Source organism: Sus scrofa, chromosome 18 (genome assembly GCF_054392235.1).
Source record: "Sus scrofa isolate SSC_HxYL_T2T_F1_AM1 chromosome 18, Sscrofa_HxYL_maternal_Yorkshire_Landrace_v2.0, whole genome shotgun sequence".
In the NCBI taxonomy this organism is placed as follows: Eukaryota; Metazoa; Chordata; class Mammalia; order Artiodactyla; family Suidae; genus Sus; species Sus scrofa.
In genome coordinates, this window is record NC_139400.1 from 32,212,982 (window position 1) to 32,239,342 (window position 26,361).

Below are 26,361 nucleotides of genomic sequence, written 5' to 3' on the forward strand. Positions count from 1 at the left end.
AGGAAACTATTAGCTAAGTAATACTTCCTTACAGTCACGTATATTTGGTGGAATGAAAGGAATATTGAATTGCTAGGAATGAATCCAATTTTGATTGCTTACTGAGTTAACTTCTTTGAAAACAAAGAGGGCAAACACTGCTTATTAAGCTTCTACTTTCTCATGTTACCAAATTAACTATTATACAAGACTTTGAGATGCAAAAATCAAGAACTCTGTAGAGTTCTTTATTTTTGAAAAGTTGAAAGCTAAGTTCTTGGAGTTGGAATTACCAAATAAGTACTAGAGTCAACCTTATCCTAGAAGTGTGGTAGAGTATTTGTAGAAATGTAAAATAGTGGTCCTAGAGCTTTTTGATCTCGGGTCCGCTTCACGCCTTTAAAAAGTAATGAGAAGCCCAAAGAGCTCTGTTTATGCATATAATATATACCCATACTTAACTATACTGGGAATTAAAGCTTAGAAAATTTAAAAGAATTTCTTTACTCATGTATCTAGAATAATTAATAATAAAACTATTATATGCTATTGAAATAATGTATTTATTAAAATAACTACATTTTCCAAAATGAAAAAACAGCAAAACAGTGGCAATGTTTTATATTTTCACACGTCTCTTTAATTTCTGGTTATATAGAAGATGGCTGGATCATTGGGTCTGCTCTTGCGTTCCATTTGCTATATCATTTCATGCCATGCCATCTCTGGAAACTCATGAGAGAAGAGAACAAAAAGCAAATAAAATCTTGTGTTACTATGGCAAGAGTTTTGGCCTTGTAGTTTCTACTGCAGTTTCACAAGGCTCCCAAGCATCCCTGGACCACACTGAGAACTTCTAGGGTAGAAGGATAATGTGCTCATGTTTCCAAGTATAAAACATATTTTTTAAAAATTATCAAAGGATTTTAAAACATGTTTAATCTCATTCAGCATCCCATAGAACAACTTTGTGACCAATATCAACAATTTTCCATCTTTTCTTTATATTAAAACATACTTTCCCACCTCAGAACCACTTTACTTTGCCTTTCCTCAAAGGCAAAACTGAAAGGACTTTTAAAATTTCGAAATTTTTTTAGACTCCTACAAGATCATAGTTGGAAATTAAATATGTATTAAGAAATACATGGTAAATTGGTGCCATGAATTATGTAACACTTTCAAAAATGGATTTTATCAATCATAACAGCATCTCTATTAATTTGGTGCTTAGGCAATGTGCCAAAGGCAGATGTATTTTTGGAAAGCATGCATTAATTCCATAATTCACTATGGTTCAAAGGTCTCTGTGTTAGATATCACTGAAGCAAATGATCCATAAGATACAGGGCAGAACATACACGCACACGCAAACACAAACACACATACAAACATTCACACACACATAAATATATAATCTTTAATACCAATTGTAATCCTGAAAAGTTAAAGCTGTCTCAGACATTATGAGGCAATTTATGAATTCATAAATTCAGTGACATGGAGTTCCTGTTGTGGCTCAGCAGGTTAAGAACCCAACTAGTATCCATGAGGATGCGGGTTTGATTCTTGGCCTTGCCCAGTGGGTTAAGGATCTGGCATCGCCACAAGCTGTAGAAAAGGTTGCAGATGTGGCTTGGATCAAGTTTGCTTTGGCTGTGGTGTAGGCCTGCAGCTGCAATACCAATTGACCCCTGGCCCAGGAACTTCCATGTGCTGCAGGTGTGGCTGTAAAAAGAAAAAAAAAAAAATTCAATGACTTTGCAACACTAGTGGTGACCCACTTCATATTTCAACAGAGAGTTTATCAAAGAACTAAAGAAACATATTATTAAGTATGCTATTAAGGTACGACATTACCAAACAGTATAGAAAGATAACAACAGTATAACTACAATTATCACCCCAACATAGAAAAATAAATTAGTGGAGACTTTCTTGCTTGGTAAAAACTGAATTTCTATTTGTCAATTTGTAAAGACAAATGAGCTGTATGACGTGACTTGTCACTCCCATTACAGGATTACAGATCCAAGTATTTCCTCTCTGATAAACTACTCCTAAATGCATTTTTCCCCCCCTGGCTTTATGCTTAACTGGTTTAAAGAAGGAATACAAGAAAGTCATATTATAGTCATAAAATTACAATCAAATATAGCCCATGGATGATAAACAAGCAAACAAGTAAAGAAACTGCAAAGTATAGTAAGTGCCTCAGGAAGAGAACAGGGCACTGCGAGAGACAATAATAAGATGAGAGGTACCTATTCAATTTTTTATTTAAAAAAATTCAACTTCGGTCATTTGGGAAAGTTGTAAAACCATTATAATAAACACCTATATCCCCTTTCACCTTTATTCTCTCATTGTTAATATTTTGCCACATTGTTCTTTTTCTCTCCTTCCTCTCCCACTCTGTTCTTCTTCCTCCCCTTCCTCTTCCTTCTTTTTCTCCTTCTCCTCCTCCCCCTCTTCCTGCTCCCTCTTCCTCCTCCTCATTTCCCCTTCTCTTCCTCCTCCTTCCTTCTCTCTCCTGCCCCTTCCCCTCTTCTCCTCCTCCTCCACCTCTTCTCCTTCTTCCTCTCTCTCCCCACCCTCCCACATAGCTATATTCTGTATATATTTCTAAATTTATTTAAATGTACATAAACTTAAATATTATTACAGTTATTTGCTATAGACTGAATTGTGTCTCCCCCAAATTCATAAGCCCTGACTCCCAACATAATGGTATTTGGAGATGGGGCCTTTCGGAGGGAACTAGGTTTCGATGAGGTCACAAGAGCCAGGCCATCATGATGGGAGCATAAGAAGAGGAGGCCACACCACAGCTTTCTCTGCCACCTGAGGACACAGTGAGAAGGCAGCCAGCCATGTGTAAGCCAGGTGCTCACCAGATTCCGATCACAGTGGTACCCTGATCTCAGACTTTCCTTCTCCAGAACTGTGAGAAAATAAATTTCTGTTAAGTCCCTTAATCTAAAATATTTTGTTATAGTAGCCTGAGTAGACTAATACCTCATTCTTACTAGTATCATTCCAATTTCTTATAAACTATTGAGAGTAACTTCCAGAGGTCATAACCCTTCATCACTAAGTACTTCAGCATGTACCTCCTGTGGAGAAACTATAACTTAAAAATTCAGGAAATTTACTAGTGATACATAATAATCTAAAATACAGTCCATATGAAAATTTTACCACTTGTCTCAATAATATCCTTTATAGAAATTTCTTCTTTTTAGAATAGACCTGTTGTTGCCAAGAGGGAGGTGGGGGAGGGAGTGGGATGGACTGAGTATAGGAGATGAAAACTATTATATTTAGAATGGATGAGCAATGAAGTCCTACTGTATAGCACAGAAAACTACATCCAATCTCTTGGGATAGACCATGATGGAAGATAATATAAGAAAGGAATGTGTGTGTGTATGTGTGAGTGTGTGTGTGTGTGTGTGTATGATTAAGTCACTTTGCTGTACAGCAGAAATTGACACATGTAAATCAACTACACTTTTTTACAAAAGATTTAATAAAGTATAAATCTACGCAACTCCATCAAAAAAAATTTCTTCCTTTTAACCCAGGATCATGCATTGATTTAATAACATTTTTAGTCTCCTTTAATGTGGAATTCCTCAGCTTTTCTTTCTCTTTTATGACACTGACATTTTAAAGAGATATCCCTCAATTTGTGTTTACCTATTGTTCCATGATGATTAGATCTGCATTATGCATTTTTAAAGAAATATTATATAAATGTTATTGTACCTTTATCAGAAGGTATACCCGGTAATAGCTTTTTTTTCCCATTTTTTTGATATTAACTTTGATCATGTGGTTAAAGAAATTTTGCCCAGATTATTTCAACTTTAGTGATTTTTTTTTCCCCTTTCTAATAACTAAATATCCTGTGGGGAGAGGCTTTGAGAGAATGTAAGTATCTTGTTCCCTAACCAAATCTCATCAAATTGTTTTAGAATCCATTGATGATTATTACTCGAATCAATTATTGTATGATGGTTTCAAAGTGATGTTTTTCCAATCATATTTTTCCCTCTACAAGTATGTGTTTATGTTCTACTGAACAGAAAAGCATTCCTCTTTGCACTTACTTTGCAGTGAAAATTGTGAGGCTACTTTAGACTGAGTAAGCAAGAGAGATTTATGTAAGAAGATGATAATTTCACTGTGAACTGAAGAATGAAAATAATGCAGAAAGAGTATTCTTGGGCACAGGGAGTTGAAAGCGTGAATACTCTTTTCTGCTCAAAGATTTGCAAGAGAGCTCTAATTAAATCATCTGTAAATGAAACACCTCAGAGAGAAGCCACAGACATCAAAAAGCTTTATTTAAACAGGCAATCAATTGAAGGTGAACCATTTTTTTTTTCTGAATCATACTGTGAGTCCAGGACAACCCCCATTTATTTCCCTGGCATATTAATAAAGGTCCCTTATCACTCCCCAAAGTCTCAATTTGGGTGATAAGTATTATGATTACCCTTGCCCATAGACTCAAAGAAATACACAAATCACAACATCGTCCCAGGGAGAAGATTTCTTTATGCCATTAACACACAAGTCCACACGCAAACATATGTAGCTCAATGTTTGTTTGTTTTTTGTTTTTGCTTTTAATTGCACATGTTTCCTCCCCATTTAGTTGCTCACTGTATTACTTGCTAACTCGGATAACAAAGAAGTGTATCTCTACCCAACTGGAATTTCTTTTATTACATTTTATAACCAATCTTTATATTAGTGGATAAACATGGCCACTATACTATATGCAAGATTAATTTACGTATGTGAATGCTCTAATAGTCATACATCTGGTTAGAGTTATAGATAGAAAAAATGCCTACTTTGAAAAGCAGGATGAGGGAAATAGCCTGAAACAATCTCGTATAAAAGGATAAACTACTAATGGACTAAGAAAGTGTTAAGACATTTCTTTTTGAATGAAGTTCTCTGAGCCTCACACCAACATAAGGTCAAAATAGACAGATGTATATACACCAAGGATGGTTGTTTTACTGAACATGCACCTGCCATGGTATAATTGTAATTCAAACTTTTATTTTCCTTGACTTTCATTAAGGGTCAGTATTAGGAATGGCTATATCAAAGTGGCCTTCATATCTTTTGTAAAATTATCATTAAAGGTAATTTATATGAAGATGGTGACATCTCTTTGAGACACCAGAATCAGCCCTCTTAATGAATTGTCATGCTTTCATTTATTATCTAATAAGATTATTATAACTCAATGTTGCTTCTCTTTTAATTTGACTAACAGAAAATTCAGAGAAAAGCTTTGGTTTCACTTTAAAAGGCTTCTCTAGGTTTAGAGTATCCTCTGCCTTTTCACACCCCCTTCATTTTTTATCTTTGGATATTGCTGTATGTCATTAAAATGCTTACTTCGGAGTTCCCGTCGTGGCGCAGTGGTTAACGAATTCGACTAGGAACCATGAGGTTGCGGGTTCAGTCCCTGCCCTTGCTCAGTGGGTTAACGATCCGGCGTTGCTGTGAGCTGTGGTGTAGGTCTCAGACGCGGCTCGGATCCTGTGTTGCCGTGGCTCTGGCGTAGGCTGGCAGCTACAGCTCCGATTCGACCCCTAGCCTGGGAACCTCCATATGCCGCAGGAGCGGCCCAAGAAATGGCAAAAAGACCAAAAAAAAAAAAAAAAAATGCTTACTTCAAGTAATCAGATATGTAAATTTTAAATTAAAAAGTAATTCTAGTAGCTCCTTTTTGATAAACTAATCACAACAAATGGGAGTGTGTTTAGGATCTTGTTATTAAGCACATAATACTATTGTGTTATTAGGTTACAAACAATTAAGATAAAATTATTCATATACAGATAACTGTAGATGAACTTTTGGATGATATCAAATGATCACATTGTGAGTTAATAATTTGGTTTTAAATTGGCTTATAACTGAGACAAGAAGCAAATGCCACAGAAACTGTTATTGAATAAAATACTTCATAGTATTTAGAAACATCTATGTGAGTAAAGAAGTACATATGCTTTACAATCTAACGAAAATTCTAATGCAGTGACTCTTAGTTAAGAACTCTTTCAACAGGAAACATTCCTTTTACTTTGTACAGTGCCACCAAGAGGAAATAAGCATATAAAACCTGTGTTGTCTATTTAGAACACTTAAATTGGGCACAGAGACTCAGTGACCTGAGCCAGAGCACAAATAATTCCATGCAAATGAAGGACCAATGTAGCAACTATGATAAATTGCAAGGGCTAGAAGCACTTGCTGTTGGTAACCTTTTCCTAAATGATGAGGCCAAGTTGAGGGGGAAGTCATTCAGCAAGAACAATCCTAGACTTCAGACACTTTTGCAGGCACCACAAGAAACCAAACCAAACCAGGCAAGTAGAGCATTTATGCAAAACAAAAACAAAAACCTTCTCACTCAGGACAACCAGTTCAAGCATGTCATTAAAGGTGCCTGAGTGAGGAAAGGAGAAGCGACATAGTTCTTAGGGTTTGGGTTCCTCTACTCTGAGACCTTGTAGCAAGTTCGTGGTAAGGAGCCTGGTCCTGAATCTCAGCCTCAGAAAAGAATCCATGAGTTTGAAAACAGTTTTCTTTTTAGCGAAGGTAAAGAAAACCAGAGTTAGCTTAAGAAAAAGCTACTAACATTTGCAATTTAGTCAACGAAGTTACTGAGATATCACTCTTTCTTTAAATCTTATTTTGGGGCACTGGTTCCCAGTTTTCCTGTGACTCAGGTTGATGCAGTATACACTAAAAAGACATTGTGCCTGGCTCCTACCTCCAGATGGTCTCATTTAATTAGTATGAGAGGAGACCTGGGCATAATGATTTTTAATAGCTTCCCTCGATGATTCTAATTAGAAGCAAAGTTTGAGAACCAATGTTCTTCATTAGGATAAAAACACTCGACTACTTTATTTCTAGAAATTAGCTCATCCTATCAGTGTCCTGTGGCTTTTTCTTTGAGATTTTGGGAGTCCAGTCACACTTTTATTAGGGGAGAAAACTTAAGTTCTCATCATGCTGCCATGTTTACAAAGACTGTAGAGCTTCCATAACTGCCATAGACTGAGAGTTCGTGTACCCCCCAAATTCATATGTTCAAAACCTAATCCCCAATGCAAAGTTATCAGGTGATGGGGCTTTTAGTGTCTGATTAGGACATGAAGTTGGGGACCTCATGAATAGGATTAATGACCTTACAAAAGAAACCACACAGAGATCTCTGCTGCCACAGAAGGACACCAAGAGAATTCTGCAGTCTATAACTGCAAGAGAATCCTCACCAGAACTAGACAATGCTGGCACCCTGATCTTGGGCTTCCAGTCTCCAGAACTGTGAGAAATAAATTTCTCTTGTTTGTAAGCCACCAACTCCACAGTATTTTTGTTATAGAAGCCCAAATGGATGAAGACATTTACCTAACTTTTAACTTCTGTGTGAGATTTCATAAGTACAGGAGCTGAAAGAACCTTAACATTATGCTAAACAAAATAAGCCAGTTATACTAAATGAAATAAGCCAGTCACAGATAGGTACATCTGTATGATTTCACTTGTATGAAGTGTCTAAAATAGTCAAATTAATAAAGTCAAAGAGTTTGAACAGTGTTTGCCAGGGTCTGGGGGTAAGGGCAAATGGAGAGCTACTAATCAAAGGGCATAAAATTTCAGGAAAGCTAGACGTATAAGCTCTAGAGATCTGCTGTGCAACACTGCACCTCAAGTCAATCATAATGCGTTGTGTACTTAAAATTTTGTTGAGGGTAGATCTCATTTTAAATGTTCTTACCATAATAAAATAACAATCCAAAATGATCTAAATAAGTTACAGGGATATAATGTACAGCACAGGGACTATTTGGTAATACTATAATAATTTTATAAGGTGTGTAATCTATAAAAATACTGAATCACTATGTTGTACATCTGAAACTAATACAATATTGTAATTCAACAATTGTAGTTCAATTAAAAATAAATAAAAATGATCTTAATGAAAGTCAGTTAAATGAATTTACATACATTCTGTTATCTAAATTAAAAATACGTTTTATTTATGAATTCCAGATACAAATATACTTAAGGAAAAAACTGCCCTTAGGTTCGTAATCATATGTTAGCACTCAAGTGCCATAGCCCAAATCAGCATCTAACTGTGTGGGTCAGAAAAATCTGAAAAACATTGGATTGAGTGATGTTGCACAGGCTTATTTACTTTTAAGACTTCTGAGAGTTAATGTTATTAATTTTCTTCATTCTTTAGCAAGGTAATAGTTTATAACATAGTCCTCAAAAAAATACATACAGCCAAGAACAAAAACAAAATTTACTGTCATTGCAAACCACTGAGCTGTTTAATAACTGAAGTTATCACCTTCTTTAATCAATGTGGATTCACTATTTTCCAGCATAATTTGCTTAAAGTAAATGGAGTTAGTCTCTTTGCCAGTCAAGTGTATCTAATACTCCTGTGACATTGTATCAATCTGGTTGCTCTCCCTACCATGTAACTGTCCTGTATCACTCATTTCACTCAAATCACCCAGAACTCTTAGGACAGTCCTAGAAGAGCTACATGGAAGTTTTCCATTGGCTCAGCCTCTGAAGGTCACTGTATACCATGCAGCCTTCTCTTTACTGTGCAGATCAGAGCCTTCACAGTGAACTCACTTTACTTCTCTCCCCACCACCTAATGTTTCATATCTTCACTCATCATCCCCTTTCATCTTGTACCAGAAGTAACTCCTTCTTTCAAGGACAATACCTTGATCACCACCCCTCCCTCTTTTTTTATTCCTATATCCTCTCTTTAGGTCTTGATCCAGCATTTTACATTTTTCCCTTTTTTGAATATTCATTCCCTCCTTCTCTACACATTTTTACTGGCATGATGATATGTCTACCGTTTCCTAAAACATTCCTCCTGTAAACTTTTGTATTAAGATCACATATTTAGGTTCTCATTCCTTTCACTGATCATGTTCTCTCTTTCCATTCACAATCATGTCAGACTCTTGCCCTTTACAACGTAGCTTCTGCCCTTAACCATCACCTTAAAACCATCTTCTCACTGGTTTTGTGACACAAACAATGAGTCTTCTATAGAGGGCTGGCTCCATTTTCTCCATGAGCTCCCGAAACAAAAACATTCTCCAAAGTGTTTATATGTTCCCTTTTCTCCAGATTGCCCCTCTTCCTTTATTATTTCATTAATTTCTAAAGATGTGACCATCATTTCTTAACAAATGTTTTCCCAGTGTGGATCGCCAACACCTTCCAACCACCCCATGTTTTCCCAACTACTTGTGTGCTTCTTCACGATAATGTCCTGTTTTCATCGCAAATGTGACATCTTTCCTCCTTCCTTTAAACTAGCCTCTCTTTCTGACATCAATGTTTCTGATAAGGGCAAAATGCTCCACCTTATTCAGGTTTGAAAAGTTAAAATCTCTCCTTTTTAACGTCACTATTCTACATCCTGTTGTTAATAAGTCTTAACAACTCCACCTCCACTACATACTTTCATATATATCATCATTTCTCTTCTCATCACCATTACTTAAGTTTTGGCCCTTGGTAACTCTTGCCACGAGCAGTACAATTATTAGATGAGTTTCTCCTACTCCAGTCTATCCTATAAATTTCTATCAGATAATTTTTCCAAAGGATATTTAGTCCTGTCACTCTCTCGTTCAAAAGCCTCTTTAGTTCCCAATTTCCTAGTGAGCAATAGGTAAAGAACCTCTACAAAGAGGCTCTCATCTATCTTGCCAGCCTAATCACAAATAATCCATACTTAAAATAAATTCACTGTTACCAAAGTTATATAGTTTCCCCTAATCTGGTTCAAAGTGTACTACTTACTCTGCCTCAGGTACCTTCTCTTTCTTTCTCTGACAGTCATGACATAGCTTAAATTTTTCCACCTTATCAAAGTACTTTCTTAGTTATGCATTCAACTATTGCTGGGCTCCTTGGATATGTACTAGTGATACAATATACCATAAAACACAGTTCTTTCTCTCAGGAGCTAACAACCTATTTACTCCAATGGAATGGTTACTCCGTTCTCTGAATTTCTGTAACACATTATGTCTTTCCCAGGGTACTAATCCATAAGGAATTTTATCATAATTATTTGTATATGAATCATAGAGTTATTCACCAAATTGCTTTCATGACTTCAAAAGAAGTTGTATAAAAACACAGTATTGGAGAAATGTTTGTAATTAAGTTACTAAATAAATTCTAAATAAATGACATTTAAATTATATTTGTTTGTTTTAGCAATTTTGCAAAGCATTTTTCTGAGCCTACTTTTTAAATGGGTGGATATGTCTTTCTTAAACGACTAAAGACATTCAAATTATTTTTGGCTTTCTAATTTTTTTCCCTGATGTGTTGCAAATCTTGTTGAAACTTGCATGCTACTAATGCAGATATATTAAATATAAAATTTTCTAGGGAGCAAGCAAATATTACTCTGACCTATATATTTAATATGCTAATCTGGTGCATCCTTCCTGGTCTCACTTATTTCCTCTATTTCTGTTTGTCACAAAATCATTGACTAATTGAATTTTTAATAGGTCTAAGGACTGCAGAGAGAGAAGCAGGCACTTATTAACAAATCTTCCTTTTCAAAGGTTAGAGTTTAGAGTACATATTATCCCTACAAATTATCTATATAGATCATTATTTTATTACCAAAAATGATCTTACATGACCCCTTAAGGTAATTTCAAAAATAAAATAAAGGAAGTATAAAGAAAAGCTATTCACTTTGGCCTCATTAGGGACTAATCACATCTAGAGAGTATAAAAAATACGAATTGATTTCCCAGAGACAAATGAACTGGTCCTTACTTCCAAAACCTATCCCTCTACTTCAAGATGGAGCCATAATGGTTAATCAATACTTTTTGCTTGTCCAGTTTCTCTAATCTCATTCACAGATGTGAGTAATTATTGGATAAAATGAGTATACAGTGATGACACTGGAGTACACAGCAGTGAAATTGTTATCACTAATTTTTCACAGTGATAATATAACAATAGCCAGAAAGCCAGCCCATTCTCTTCCACAGGCTCCAGCATGGGAGGCCCAGGGAGCACTCAATACCTCTGACCAGAGGAGAACCATCCTTCCCCTCACAGAGACACTGACTCAACAGTGACATATAGACCAATGCTCTTTGTGAGAAATCCAGAAGCCAGTCTGGAGATTCCTGCACCCCAGGTCAGCATGACACCAGCCTTATCAGAGCCAGTAGGAAAATTTATGGCATTCACTTACCTTAGTCCCTTTCTCCAGCTCAGCACCACACCACCAGGAGACAGTTCTAGCTTCCAGCTTCTCCCTGTGGAGAGAAAGAGAACTCTTGACCATATATCCAATATGCAGACAGGGAGCAGTCTAAGGGACTGGTTTCTGTCTCCCTCAACTTAGGCCACTGAAATAGCCCAGGCAGCAGACTTTAGAAGCCTGGGGGCACTGGAAATAAGAGAACTGGATGTTTACAGGAGCTCCAGAGAGGCTGAGGTATTGCAGATGGACATTAGAGGAAGCAAGAGGTTAAAATCTCCTGAAAAAAAGAAAATGGCAAATAACTCTAATTTTGAATTTGGATGCAACGAGTTCAGAGATGACATATCCATAGAGAAGGTCTGAGGAGCCCTAGGGTCTCAGGAAAATGAAAATTGAAACTGCACTGTGATACCACGACACCCCTATCATAATGGCCAAATTTTTAATTGAAAATACCAAATGCTGGTGAGGATGTGGAGCAACAGGAACTCTTGCTAATTGCTGGTGAGAGTGAAGAAGGGAATATGGGTAGTCATCAGAATGTTGGTACTTTATATGGGACTCAGGAGACAGAGCAAAATGACATTACTACATGCTACATCACTCCTTACTCTGGATTACATCTTATCTTTCACTTTATTGCCAATTTTATCCTAGTTTATATTTACGTATAAATGGTTACATTATACTTACATAATGAAATCCAAATCAAACCCCATTCTGAAATGATTCAGAATCTAAATAAAGCTCTGAGTTCACTGTGTCTTTGGAAATAGATTTTACACTTCATAGTCTTTACATTAGTTTTAAGTTATCAAATATCTAAGTGGGAGCCCCTGTCATTTTCCCCTGCCATCTTGGGAACTAACAGCAAAGTACAGTAAGGGCATCCGTCATGGCATTATTACACGTGCAGATTCATGCCCAATTCCCCCTTTTCTTTCCACCTCCCCAAGTGGGCCATGGTGTCTCCTTTCCTCCAGGAAATGAGCCTAGGAGTGGTTTCACAGTTCTTTCCTATTAATCTGAGGGGAAACTTCATGCTTAGGTTCATTTCCTTTCATTGTGTGGAACTCATTTCACCTGTCTGGTACTGCAGAGGGGCAACATTCAGATTCAATATGGAGTCAGATTCGTCCTTCTCTATTACGCTGCTGCACTTGAACTTCACTGTGTTCTCCATCTCTGAAAGATGCCAAGATTACTTATCTCTGTCAAACTAGCTGCCCCAAGATGGCAGCTGGAAGATGCTTATGCCCTGCCCGTGGCAAGGTGAGCCACGGCAGGAATTACAGCTTGTGCTTGAAAATATCTACACCATTATAGCTCACTCTTCCTCAAATTTTGGATCTTTGTTTTTTGTCTTTTTTTTTTGTTGTTGTTGTTGTTGTTGTTGTTGTTGTTGTTATTGTTGCTATCTCTTGGTTCTTGGGCCACTCCCGCGGCATATGGAGGTTCCCAGGCTAGGGGGTGAATCGAAGCTGTAGCCACCGGCCTACGCCAGAGCCACAGCAACGCGGGATCCGAGCCGCGTCTGCAACCTACACCACAGCTCACGGCAATGCCGGATCGTTAACCCACTGAGCAAGGGCAGGGACCGAACCCGCAACCTCATGGTTCCTAGTCGGATTCATTAACCACTGCGCCACGACGGGAACTCCGGATCTTTGTTTTTTAAGGAACAATTCTCAGTGAACATGTTGGCCTTTAACCACAAATAAACAGCCCAACTTACCCAATTACTGAATAATACACTGAGAGTTTTAATAGTATTCATACATACTGTATTATTTTGCTGATTGGAATTAAGTAAAAAATAACATATGAGAAATATTGCTACTTGGATTACAGAGCTTTGAAATATTATCTTTGTCACTTTTGTACTCCCCAACATACTTGTGCCTAAATTTATTTAAATGTTTTTGCATTTAAATGCAAAAACACATTTAAATTTCGTTCTCCCCTTTGCGGTTTCATAGTTCTTTCCTACTAATCTGAGGGGAACTCCACTCTTAGGAGTGGCAGCTAGTTTGAACAAAATCTGACTCTATACTGAATCTGTTTCTTTTATTTTAACCTTCGTATTGCTCTTGCAGAAGAGGGAATAATATTTGTCATGCTGGAGGTATATAGGAACATAATCTAATATAGAGCATGGTAGCAAGAGTTAATAATAATACTCTGTGGTATACCTGGAATTTGCTAAGAGAGTCGATCTTAAGTATCCTCACCACTCCCCCCCCACACACATCATAACGATGTGACATGATGGATATGGTAATTGTCTCGATTCAGTTCTCAAAAGCTGAAGACTTGTTTTCAGTGTGTAAAAAGATGGGGAGAAAGAGTCATGGCAGCTGATGATTGTTGCTATTTCAGAGTCAAGCACTTTAATTTCCAGATCCATATCTTATTTCTTTTTTTATCTGTAACACACAGAGCAGTGCCAAGAACAATCAATACCTTTCGAACAAAAGAAAGGGCAATAGGGCCAGGTAGAAAAAAATAGGCATTACATTAGAAAGAAGCCTACTGATGATCTTTCTAGGAATATGGGTAGTCTGCTGTCTTATTCCGGAATGTTGGTACTTTATATGGGACACAGGAGATGGAGCAAGATGGCATCACTACATGCTCCATCACCCCGCAAGCCAGGCAAGTGTGGGAAAACAGCTGAACACTACGAACTCCTCAGTACTTCCCGGAGTGTGTAAACGATGCTCCAGCTCTTCTTGCTCTTTTTCCTTCCCTTACAGGAAGCATAAGCTGCATTCCCTTGAAGTCCCATCGAGCCTCCTTGAGCTTCAGAGATTCCATTTAGAGTTAACAAGCCTAAGATGTGCTCGCCTTAGCAGCACATATACTAGAGTTAGTGGTATAAGAACAGAGCCCCATACAATTTTTTCTACAAAATCCTGCTTATTTGTACACTAAAAACTGTGGTACCTTTAGATCTTCAGCTATACCACTTCTAGGTATTCACCCAAAGGAAATAAAATCAGTTTCTCAAAGAGATATCTGCACGTCCACATTCACTGAAGCATTATTCCAGTTCAGCCTATTGGCCCCAGCTCATCTTCAAAGGTTCTAGCTTATCCTGCTCCTCCTTTTCTTCTCGATTTCTCGCCTGTCTTCGGATTCTTGCACCAGACAAAGACCAGCTTCACATAGACTGTTTAACTTTTCTCAATTGCATCAGATCATATCTTTATAATAAATGCCTTCCTATTTTATCCTCTGATCAAGCTCTGACTGCTAAAGGCATCAGTATGCAAAATTTATGTAAATTAAATTTTAATAGTTTTGATGTAAGAAGATTTAAAATTCACCAAAATATTAACTGTGATTTTATTTGGATAAGTGGAACAGTGTGTGAATTTTTGTCTTCTTTATATATTTCATTGTTACCACTGTTTAAAAATGAACATGCATTAATTTTATAATTTAAATCAGCAACAAAATATAAACTTGTTTTTGTGACAATAAATCTGCAGAGCAAAGAAAAGGCAGTTACCTAATCGTGTGATTGTAAGTCTTCTTAATTCAGATAAATGCATCCTTAGGGGCTTTCTAAATGCTGATATTACAAAACATAGGAGTAGAAAGAGTTGTAAACAATTAGAGCTACATTTTCAATATGTTCTGCTAAGACTCAGTCACCAAACTTCATGAATGCTAATTTAAAAAAACTAGGTCATATTTCCCAGCTCTTTATATATCTTTTCATATGAAAGGAGTTTGATTTAAAAGACTTCTAGGCAAATTCATTGAAACTATATGTTCAAACTGCAAATTTGAGCTTTTAGCAAATACATACACATCTATTGCATGTCATACACCCACACACGTACACTCAAAGAAATTCCTATTTCCAGTACCTAATTTCATATTTTGAATAAATTTAATAACCACCTTTATGATTCACTTTAAAAATATACATAGGTAAATATATACACGCACTCACAATTTTTGAACTTTGAAATAAAGGTTTCTATTTAAGTAATAATCCTTTATGTGTTTCTAGCAAGTCACCATTTACAAAGAATTTATAAAAACCATGGAAAGGATATTTTTGTTTTTTAATTACGGATTATACTGAGGCCCAGAGAGATGAAGAAATGAAATGATGGTTCTCATCATATTTTGTACCCACTATTACTGACTTTTAAAACACTGTCACCTGGTTGTTTTCAAAAGCGAGCTTCTTTGACACCTCAGAAATTAAAGGAGGTATTTACCTCACGGAAAGAACATTCAAACATCCTGCAACATATTAGTTTTCTGCTGTTAGGCAAATTATTCTTACAGTTATTTGATATGCAGGCATAATAGTATGAGTTAGACTAATAAATGAATTACCAACATTATTAATGACAATATGAATTTGTAAATCAAAATAAATTATACATTAGCAACCTTAGAGTAAATAGACCATGAATATAGATGCCTTCCTATCAGATTACACCTATGTAACTTAAAATGATTTAACTATATTTTGTCAAGGAATTACTTTTTCAAATAGGAGTTAGCATACTGCACTGTTAGTTCTAATGGAAGAGCTTGGGAATGCTCTTTCCAAGGAATGACTGGGATATCTTTGCTCAAGACAAATATTCATAGATGTGCACTTTATTTAGGTAGGTCAAGAGCACAGTATGTCTATTTTTTCAATTTGATCTGGTGCAGAAACCAGCACATTACAGCCAAACCATTACAGCCGTGGTCTCATCACTCCAGCTGGCTTAAAACTGTTAACTCTCAGACGTGTATGACCTCGGCTACCAAGATTTACCTCTCAGTCCTGTTGCAGGCAGGTGATATCTGCCAGGCCTCACTGAGACTCACCGTGTGTGTGTGTGTGTGTGTGTGTGTGTGTGTGTGTGTGTGTGTGCACGCGCGCATAACAGAAAAATCTTTTGAATATGTTTTTCTGAATAGAGTGGGTGGTCCAACTAATCAATTAAGCTATATTCCTATTGCTTGGTTAATAAATATTTTCCTACGTTATAAATTCTGACAGGATGGGCACCGTATTACTTAGATCACCTTCATCCATTCATTCCTAAGAAAATATCTGTTGTGAATTTTTTTTTTATCTGTTTGTCTTTTAAGGCCACACTGGCAGCATATGGAGGTTCCCAAGCTAGGGGTCCAATCTGAGCTGTAGCCACCGGTCTATGCCAGAGCCACAGCAACACAGGATCTGAGCTGCATCTGCAACCTACACCACAGCTCATGACAACACCAGATCCTTAACCCACTGAGTGAGGCCAGGGATCGAACTTGCATCTTCATGGATGCTAGTCGGGTTCATTAACCACTGAGCCAAGATGGGAACTCCAGTATCTGTTGTGAATTATAAGGAAGTCAGAAATAATTACAACATCCATTTTATTCTAAAGGATCTTATAATACAGTGGACAAGCAAAAATGTGTGAAACTAAGTAATAAAAGGAAAGGAGTGATAATAGAAATTGAGTCACAAATGATAATATCTGAGAGTCGGCCATGTTATGCTTGGAGAAAAATTCCAAAACTAAAACCCATTACTTCCAAATGCCCACCTGATTCTCTTCTAAACCCCATGGTGCCTCTGCCCATGGTTGGCTGAACCCTTACTTCCTAACTTGCCTTTTTAGTTTTTCCACCTACTGCAGCCCTGCATCTTGCTTTGGAGTCATGGGATAGACAGGATTGGCTACATGTCCTTACTATTCCCTCACACATTTGCTTCTATTTCCCTCTTTTACTGGTAATGGTATTCCTTGTAATGAAAGCATTGAAACATAGATTGCTCCATAATTTGGTCAGAACAATAAACTAACTAAAATGATTCCATTTCCAAAGAAGAATCAGAGCTTCTATATTATTTTTATGTTAATAGAATACCTTTGTCTATGGACAAATAAAACATAACATTAAAAGAATTTAATCATTTTTAACTGTACAGTTTTCTGGCATTAAGTACATTCACATTGTTTTCCAACCCTCACCACCAATCCTCTCCAAACTTTTTTCATCCTCTCCAGTTGAAGCTCTACAACCATTAGACACTAACTCTCCACTGCCTTCTCAACAGCAACCACCATCCTCCTTTCTGTCTTCACAAATTTGATACTCTAGGTGTCTCATATAAATGGAGTCATTTAGTATTTAGTCTTTTGTGACTGGCTTATTTCACTTACTGTAACATCTTCAAATTTCATCCATATTGTAGCATGTACCAAATTCTCCTTCAGGCTGATAATATTCCATTGTATGCATGTACCACATGTTATTTATCTGTTCATAAGCCAAAACCCCTGGGTTTTCTCTACCTTTTGGTTATTGTGAATAATGATGCTAGGAACATGGGTGTACAAATACCTGTTTAAATCCCAGCTTGCATTCTTTTTTTTTCTGCTTTATAGGGCCACATGTGCAGCATATGGAAGTTCCTGGGCTAGAGGTCGTATCAGAGCTGTAGCTGCTGCCCTATGCCACAGCTACAGCAACACAGGATCTGAGCCACATTTGAGCAAGGCCAGGGATCAAACCCACATCCTCACGGATACTAGCTGGGTTTGTTACTGTTGAGCCACAACAGGAACTCCCCAGCTTGCATTCTTGGGGGTGTATATTCAAATGTGGAATTGCTAGATCATATGGTAATTTTATGTTTCATTTTTTGAGGAATAGCCATAGGATTTTCCACAATAGTTACACCGTTTTTCATTCTTATCTAACAGTGCAAAAGGGTTCAATTTCTGCAATATCCTCACTAACATTTGCTAGCTTCTATTTTTTTTTAAATACTAAGCATCCTATTGGGAGAATAATCAAACATTTTTCATATAGGTATAGACACAAGTGTAATTTTTACCTCAGAATATAGTTATCTAATGACACATAAATACAAAAATCAGTAAATCTAGGAGTTCTGTGGTGGCTCAGCAGGTTAATGGTCTGGCATTGTCACTGCTGTGGCATGATTCAGTCCTTGGCCGGGGAACTTCTGCATGTGGCAGGTGTGGCCAAAAAAAAAAAAAAAAAAAAAAAAATCAGAAGATCTGCTTGTTACTTTGTATATATTACATAATCATATTTTGATAGTTTTATGAGTTGGTATTAGGTTGCTATTATTTTATATATTGTCATTGAAGATATCTAAAGTTAGTCTAGTCTTATTTCACGGAATAGTGGAACAAGATGGGTCTTGAAGTGTATCTGTTGCTAATCCAACTTACCTTATAAACCTGTAGTTTTGAAATATCCAGGACAAGGAAAGGAGGCAGCAGTACCAAGAGGCTCTTTGTTCTTACCCTTGCCTTTAGGGCTTTTTTCTCTTCACATGTTAGAGGCAAGCAGACTGCCTCTAAACATGCATAGCATATAATCATGCATAGAGAGAAGTACATGGGCTCAGGAAGGAAAAGACAACATGTCTCCATTTGTTATCCCGTCATTTAGCAAATGCCTCTATCAGGCAGGAAGAAAAGCTTAATGTATAATTAGATCTTCACCTTTCTAGAACACACAGGCCTAAAGCTGAGATTCTGTTGCTTGCAGATGTATTCTATGTGGAGGTTCCTAAGGATAACACACATTCAATTGGTCTGAAAGGTTTCATTAAAATACTGTCCGGGAAAGTTCCCATTGTGGCACAGTGGTTAACGAATCCGACTAGGAACCATGAGGTTGCGGGTTCGATCCCTGGCCTTGCTCAGTGGGTTAAGGATCTGGCGTTGTCATGAGCTGTGGCCGGCAGCTGTAGCTCTGATTCGACCCCAAGCCTGGGAACCTCCATATGCCATGGGCACGGCCTTAAAAAGCAAAACAACAACAACAACAAAAAACTGTCTGGGGCCCATCCATAACTCTGTGGCTGTGACTACAGTAAGAGTAAAGTTTCCGAAATCCATCCTATTATAACACATATTTCAGGTCATAAATCCCAGCTTTTTCTCAACACCCCTCTCCCAAGGCTGTCCTGTACTTCCTCACTAAATTCACTGGAGTGACACTAAACCACACTATCCATCTCTCACCTGCCTCACCACCGCAGTAATAAACCTCCATTTTCCTTCTGAGTGTTTGACACTTGGGGGCCCTCCCTCTTGTATGACTATAATGCTCCCCAAGGCTTTTATGATTAGATTTTCTGATTGTGTCCAGATATGTGCAGCAAAATCCACATAAAACCTTGCTAACTTCTTTTAAGCTCATTATAAGTGGGCCTTGCTTTAAAAAAAATGACTTTAATGGGGCTAATTTCAGAAGGGCAATGTCATGTCCTTTTAATATTAACAATACATTGATCATTTGTTCCGATCATGCCCATTTATATCAAAAAGTTGTTTTAACCCCAGGAAGGTATCTTGGTTTTGGAGAGAGCACTTGATGTCTAAGAAGCTTCATAAAGCTTCCCTTGGGATATTCTGCATTTACCTTGGCTCTAAATATGATGAGTACAGCCATCCAGGCTCAAAACATATGGACTGAATGGAAAAACATTTTCCTATAGGGAAATAAGGTCATCTTGAAATACAGATTATTTGTCTCTTGTACTTTATGAGAAAAACAAAGGTTATTTAAGTCTTGAGGACCTGAATGCACAAGCTGATAACAGAGCTGATTTAAAAATAAATGAGAACCAGGTGTCCCACAACTGTAGTAGTTTCCCTCACTTTGTTTTGTGATTAATTTTTCATTGGTATTTTCAGATAACTTATCTGAATGATGGCTTGATGCCTTCTTATTCTTTTAAAGAAATTGTTGCTCTTAAGTCATGTAAGTATCTGGGAAAAGAAAGTCATAATGCTTGTTTGCAAAATGCCAGAATTCTAAAAAGCATATTTGTGACTCTATTTAAACTAGTACTAAAACTGACTATAGGTACTCAAGTTGACTTGAGTATAACCTATATTTATATTGGGAAGTACTTTCCAAGAATTATATTGCTAAATCAAAGGTAATAAAAAAGAAAACACTCTGAATTTCTTGAACAGATTGAGTTACTTAAGGCATTTTTCCCCCATACAAAAAAAGTCTGTCCTTTGAAATTTATGTTTGCTGTAGGAAAAATGATCTCCCTCATCTTGAACTATTGGCATGATCCACCATCCAACCTCCTGGAAAACAGGATTTTTAATATTTGAGAATAGACCTCTGACTCATTTTATTCATAGTGTCTAGTGTAATCAATGCCAGATGAAGGAAAAAGACCAAACTCTCATCCTCCCTCCAAATCCCCCAATTGTAAATACACATTGAGTGCTCTTGGACACACAAGACATGCTTAGTTACAGAACAGTACCTTGGCACACACTTGCTCATCACAGAAGGGCTCTCACAGTCCAGGTAAGAGAGAATAGGAAATGTAACTCCAGTACAGGGTGCTAAAGCACACTGGGAGACATTAGGGTACCGAAGTCAATGACACAGTCCCTGTCACCATGGAGCTTACGGTCTTGCAGTGCTTCCTTAGGTCTGCAAAGTCTACTGACTCTGGGGATGTTTGTACTCAACACCATGATGCTGGATCAGAAACATCATTAAATAAATACCATGTCTCCCATGCTGACTTCACTGTCACCACAGTGGATTCGTATCACGTTCAGAAAATACATGTTTATTCATATTGCCATGCCTTTACGCAGATTTTCCAGTACATTATATTACCTTCACTGTGAAATGGTTGGCCAATGGGGACCTGCTGGATAGCACAGGGACCTCTGCCCTATATTCTCTGATAATCTATATGGGAAAATAATATGAAAAAGAATGGATGTGTATTTATGTATAATTGAATTGTTTTGTTGTATGGCAGAAATTATCACAACACTTAAACCAACTGCACTTGAATAAAACTTTAAAATTAAAAATATATATATTGTATTTATCTCTTTTTATCCACCTAGTTATTCCTTAAGGATAGTGAATCATATGGATAGCATCTGTATAGAACTTCATACCTGCAGCCATCATATCATATTTTAATTACAAGTAGTACTTGTCCATAGGCCTCCATTTTTAAAACTGTTTGCCTGACCTCCAACGGACATATACTTGGCTTTTAAGCTCCATGAGGGAAAGGATCTTAACTGTCTTGCTGTTCATGGCCCAATTTTGTTGCAATGTCTGGTCCAGAGGAAGCCATTACTATTTTCTTTGATCATTTTCCATGGTAGCAAAGTCCACTCGTCATTCTATCAAATCAAGAGCCTAATTATCCTCAAGAAACACCAGGCTGGCGGGGGAGACAGACATAAAAGACACTAATCATAATACCAGATGACAATTATTCACGACTCTCTGTGGTAGGAAAATGATGGAGAAGATTAAAAGAGGTAAATGTGTACAAGGTCTCAACCTAAAGAGGTGTGATCTTCCTAATCTCGAGTGGTGGAGTCAGTCAATACTGGCCGTGAAAGTTGGAAACCTCTGTTAGGGTTCCTTGATATTCTATCGGCTTCCTTGATTGAATCCTTTTCATAAAGACATCCTTTCACATCCTTCCCTTTCTCACACCCATTGGTCATTTCATCTTACCTCATCCACCCTCACCACCGTATCCATAAATAGTGAAGGGTACTGCCAGCACAAACACAAACTGCGTTATCAGAACCAAGATGCTACAGAGCAAATTCTTTACTTTTTAAAAAGATTCATTTAGGACAAATAAAAGTTAAATCAATGGGAATTGTCTTTACTACATATTCTGCTGCCCAGAGCAAAGAAGTAAAAGCAGGAAAGTGCTTTCAAAGATCAAGGAAATAATGTGTGTGAAGGCATGCAGGAATAATTGTGCTAAAATCTCTAGGAGATAATTCATGGTAGCTCGAACAGAATGCAAAGGGGAGTGTTAGGACACAAGCCTGGAAATGCAAGCAGACGATGCAAAGGTATTTAGGTTTCATTCAGTTGCCAATGGGAGCCATAAAAAAGTGGAGCTAGGGTGGCAATGTAATCTGACTTGTGTCCTGAAAGAGTAAGTCCAGCAGTAGTGTGGAAGGTGGGCTGGAAGGAGCATTTGCTGGAGGCAGCGAGAGAGTCCAAAAGGTTTTTGCAGAAATTCATATAAAAATAATTAATTCCCTATCTACTTTGTATACTCTGGTAGATGGTAGACATTCTTTAAGTATTTTTTAATCAAATGAATAAACCAGAACATGACGTTCCCCCACAACAGGGATCTGAGCACCACGTTTACATAATTTAAATAACTGAAAACTCTAAACGGTGATAAGAGTTATTCTTCGGTAAAGAGGGAGTCGGAAACTACATTTTATTCATTTTGTTCCTTTTATACAACCCCTATGCAGGCTAATATTAAATTACTGATGGCAACTCTCCATTTACTTTGGCACCCTGTCCATAACATCTCACTTGACATTTAAAATTGCATATCAAGTCAGCATAATGTAAGAATTCTTAGATAATCTTGATATTTAAGGCTTCTATGGATTTTTATGAGGTCTCAACGAAAATGTATCTGCAAAAGGTCATAAAATAAACATCATTCCTATGCCATTGTTCTGCTTTCCTCTGTAAAATGGGAACATGGGAAGTAACTAACTTAAAATTGACATAAACACCAAGTATTATTACAAGGATATTATAAAGCAGACAGATGAACATATGTGCTTAATTTTAATCGTTCTAAAGATAGCACCTAATAAGATGCTTAGAACCAAATGCTATCTTAAAATAGCACTGAATATGTTACTGTATTTTTCTTTTACGTATTTAATTCTGTTAAATCTGTTGAGAACTTTGATAAAGTGTAGCAATAGATAGGTCTCTCTTTTTTTTTTTTTTTTTTTTTTTTTTTGTCTTTTAGGGCTGTATCCATGGCATATGGAGGTTCCCAGGCTAGGGGTCTCATCAGAGCTGTAGCCACTGCCTACGCCAGAACCACAGCAACTCAGGATCCGAGTCACGTCTGTGACCTACACCACAGATCACGGCAATGCCAGATCCTTAACCCACTAAGCAAGGCCAGGGATTGAACCTTCAACCTCAGGGTTCCTAGTCGGATTCATTAACCACTGAGCCACGACAGGAACTCCAAGAGTAGCAATAGATAGGTCTTTAATGCCTTAATCAAGTAATCATAGACTATCATATTCAAATCTGACTATACTGCCAATGCAGAAGTCTCTTCCACCACCTCCCTGACAAGGTCTTCTGGATCTGCTGGGGAGGAAGAGGGATTCAGTCTTTTGTGAGGCTGCCTGATGGTGACCCCCACGCTCTACTGAGGAGCCTGCACATTCGGTCCTCTCACCGCCATGTGAAGCCACACAGTGTGCAGCGCCCACACCACACCTCTTCAGATACTTAACTACCACTGTTATGTTTTCTCTCAAGTCTGGAAGCTGCTGCAATAGTTCATGGATGAGCTAACAAGGCTGTGCACTGGAGTGACTCCTGGAAGAATGGAAATGAGCCATCATGAAGGATAAATAATTTTTTTCCTTCTTAGATTTGGAGGTGAAGGAGGTTAAAGATAAGCCCAAAGCATGGTTTCAACTGTAAGTAAGGAAAAAAAGAAAAAAGAATATACCATTAATAGAGACACAAAGTCAGGAGCAGGTTAGCATGATGGGAAATTCTCTTAGAAGAAGGGGCTGAACATTTCATGAAACTTATTCTTCTCATGATTGAACTGATTGAGAAGCAGAATTTTTCTTGAGGTGGACATCAGGGAACTCTCCAGGATGCAGTGCTTCCTTGGATGTGTTGTACTGGATCTGAACTGCTGTATCTTATATGACCTGAATCAAGTGTTCTGCACTGTTCTGAAGCCAGATCCCACAGTGTAATGCAAAATTAACAGTCTCCTGGGACACGAAACCCCAAACCCCTTTTCTGTTTTTCAGCAGAACAGTAAAGCAAAACTCCTGAGTTTGTGTTCTCATTTTAAAAACCAGCTAACAGACTTTTACTCAAAGTCTATATCATTTAAATTCTAAAATGTGCTTGATTTGCAGTTTTGGGGCCTCAGAGAACCATCATGTTTTCCTGCCTAGGTGGTTTGACATATTACACTAATCAGTCTCCTTGGGCCAATATAATTAGGCAACATTAGTTGGTACCTTTCTTTCTTGGTCTCCTCCCCTAAAGTCATTTTACTTTGAAGTTTATTGTCTTGCTCCAGCATTAATATTTAAATTATAAATACAAAATCCCTAGGAGAATTCATTAAGAAATATCTACAAAGTACTTTAACAAACCTATGATAAATGCACTACACACACAAAGCGAGGAGAGAGGTATCTGGAGTCAGCAAGATTAGTTGAACCAGGCCTGATGATCAATATAGTGAGAGACAAACATGTAACAAAAGCAAGGTGGTAAGACTTTTTAAATGTATCTAATAATGATCTTGCCAAATTCCTGCTTAAAACCCCGTGATGAGCCCTCCTTAATACTTTATAGACTCTCCAATCTCCTTCTCCCTCTCCTATCTCACCTCTTGCCATAGACACTCACCATAAACACTGTGCTGGAGACAGGTTAGCTTTGTGATCTAATGCAGCTTGTTCTCCAGGCTGGCTCAGCCTTAAACTATGCCTTACCCATTCTCCTCTGGGGCTCACAGGGTCGACATAACTACTCTATTAGGGTCTATTTCTAACAGGTAAGGAATGACTGTACTATACTGAACTCAATTTGATATCCTAACTGAATTCTTTAAGGAGATCAGAGAAGTACTGCAAATTGTGGGACATTTGAATTGACTCCTGAATAATAAGACTTTTTAAATTCAATGCCCCTTTGCTGTAGCTTAGTTGATTAAAGCACCTGTCTAGTACTATGCCCCTTCTTCCACAATTTTTAGGAAGCCTTATAAAATCTGAGTGTGAGGAGTTCTCTTGAGGCTCAGGGAGTCAAGGACCTGGTATTGTGACTGCAGTGGCTTGGGTCACTGCTATGGTGCAGGTTCAATCCCTGTCCTGGGAACTTCCACATGCTGTGGGTATGGAGTAAAAAAACAAAACAAAAAACAAACAAAAAAAAAACTTTGCTAAAATCTAAGTGTGAAAAACATTCTTATTCTTTGTTCCCTTTAAATGCCTCTCTCTCTTTTTTTTTTTTTCCTTAACTGGAATTGTTTCAAGAGTATGTTCAGAATTTCACTTTTTAATGATGCTCAGATATCTGTTCCCATTCAAAAATAACATTTGCATGTACCTTCCTACAGTGAGGTCTTCACATATGCCAGATTTTCAGTTGTTTGCTTAGTTAATTTCTCCGCATCTTTCAGAGCCCACCTCAAAATACGCCATCCCTGACTTCCCAGTCCCCAACTTGGTCAGACACCCCATTAAGTGCAGCATGCACCTCTTCCCAGCATTTATCAGTATTAGAACCAAATGCGTAATGGAATAATTTTGGGTAATCTTCTGTCTTGACCTCCACTGTCTTCCCAGTACCAAACACAGTACTTTGCATAGACTAGGTACTCAGAAGATAATTACTGAATCAGTGAATAGATTTAAGAATAAATGAATAGCTCAATGAAGGGAAATCCTATTATCCACTAACAAGACTATCACTAAGTGAAAATTACAAAGCAGTTTTAGAAAATTATACCATTCTTGTTAATAAAAACAAAAATTAAATGTTAAAATATCTATAGAATGTTAAAAATGATTGTTTCCAAGGAATAAAATTAAAGGGACTTTTCACCTTCTTTTTTAGCCTTAATTGTATATGTTTTCTATAATTAATATTTATTATTTCAGAAATAAAATTAAGTACCTCAATCTGGCTCATTTTTATTTTTCAGAAGCCCTTTTCCTTATCTGGCTTCTATTACCTATTTGACTATGTGAGATAGCCATTCCCCCAACTAGCATACTACTACTACCATTTTGTAGTTGTACAAAGATTTACAGTTTTTAAAGTTCTCTGACATACCTTAGCTTATCTGACCTTCAGAGAGACTCCAGAATATAAGCAAGACAGATCTTGTTCCCATTCTACAGATGAGTCAGTGATGATACTTACATACCAATGTTTGATAATCTCTTTTTCTACTACTACATTC

General features: G+C 37.3%; 1 long non-coding RNA gene across 1 annotated transcript in view; it reads right to left on the reverse strand.

The window, feature by feature from the left end:
- Positions 1-26,361, reverse strand: part of LOC110257515 (uncharacterized) — a 302,560-nt gene that overhangs the window by 160,286 nt on the left and 115,913 nt on the right. The window contains exon 2 of the long non-coding RNA XR_014834370.1: positions 11,313-11,376. This is a non-coding gene — a long non-coding RNA (uncharacterized LOC110257515). The remainder of the gene's footprint in view (positions 1-11,312; positions 11,377-26,361) is intronic.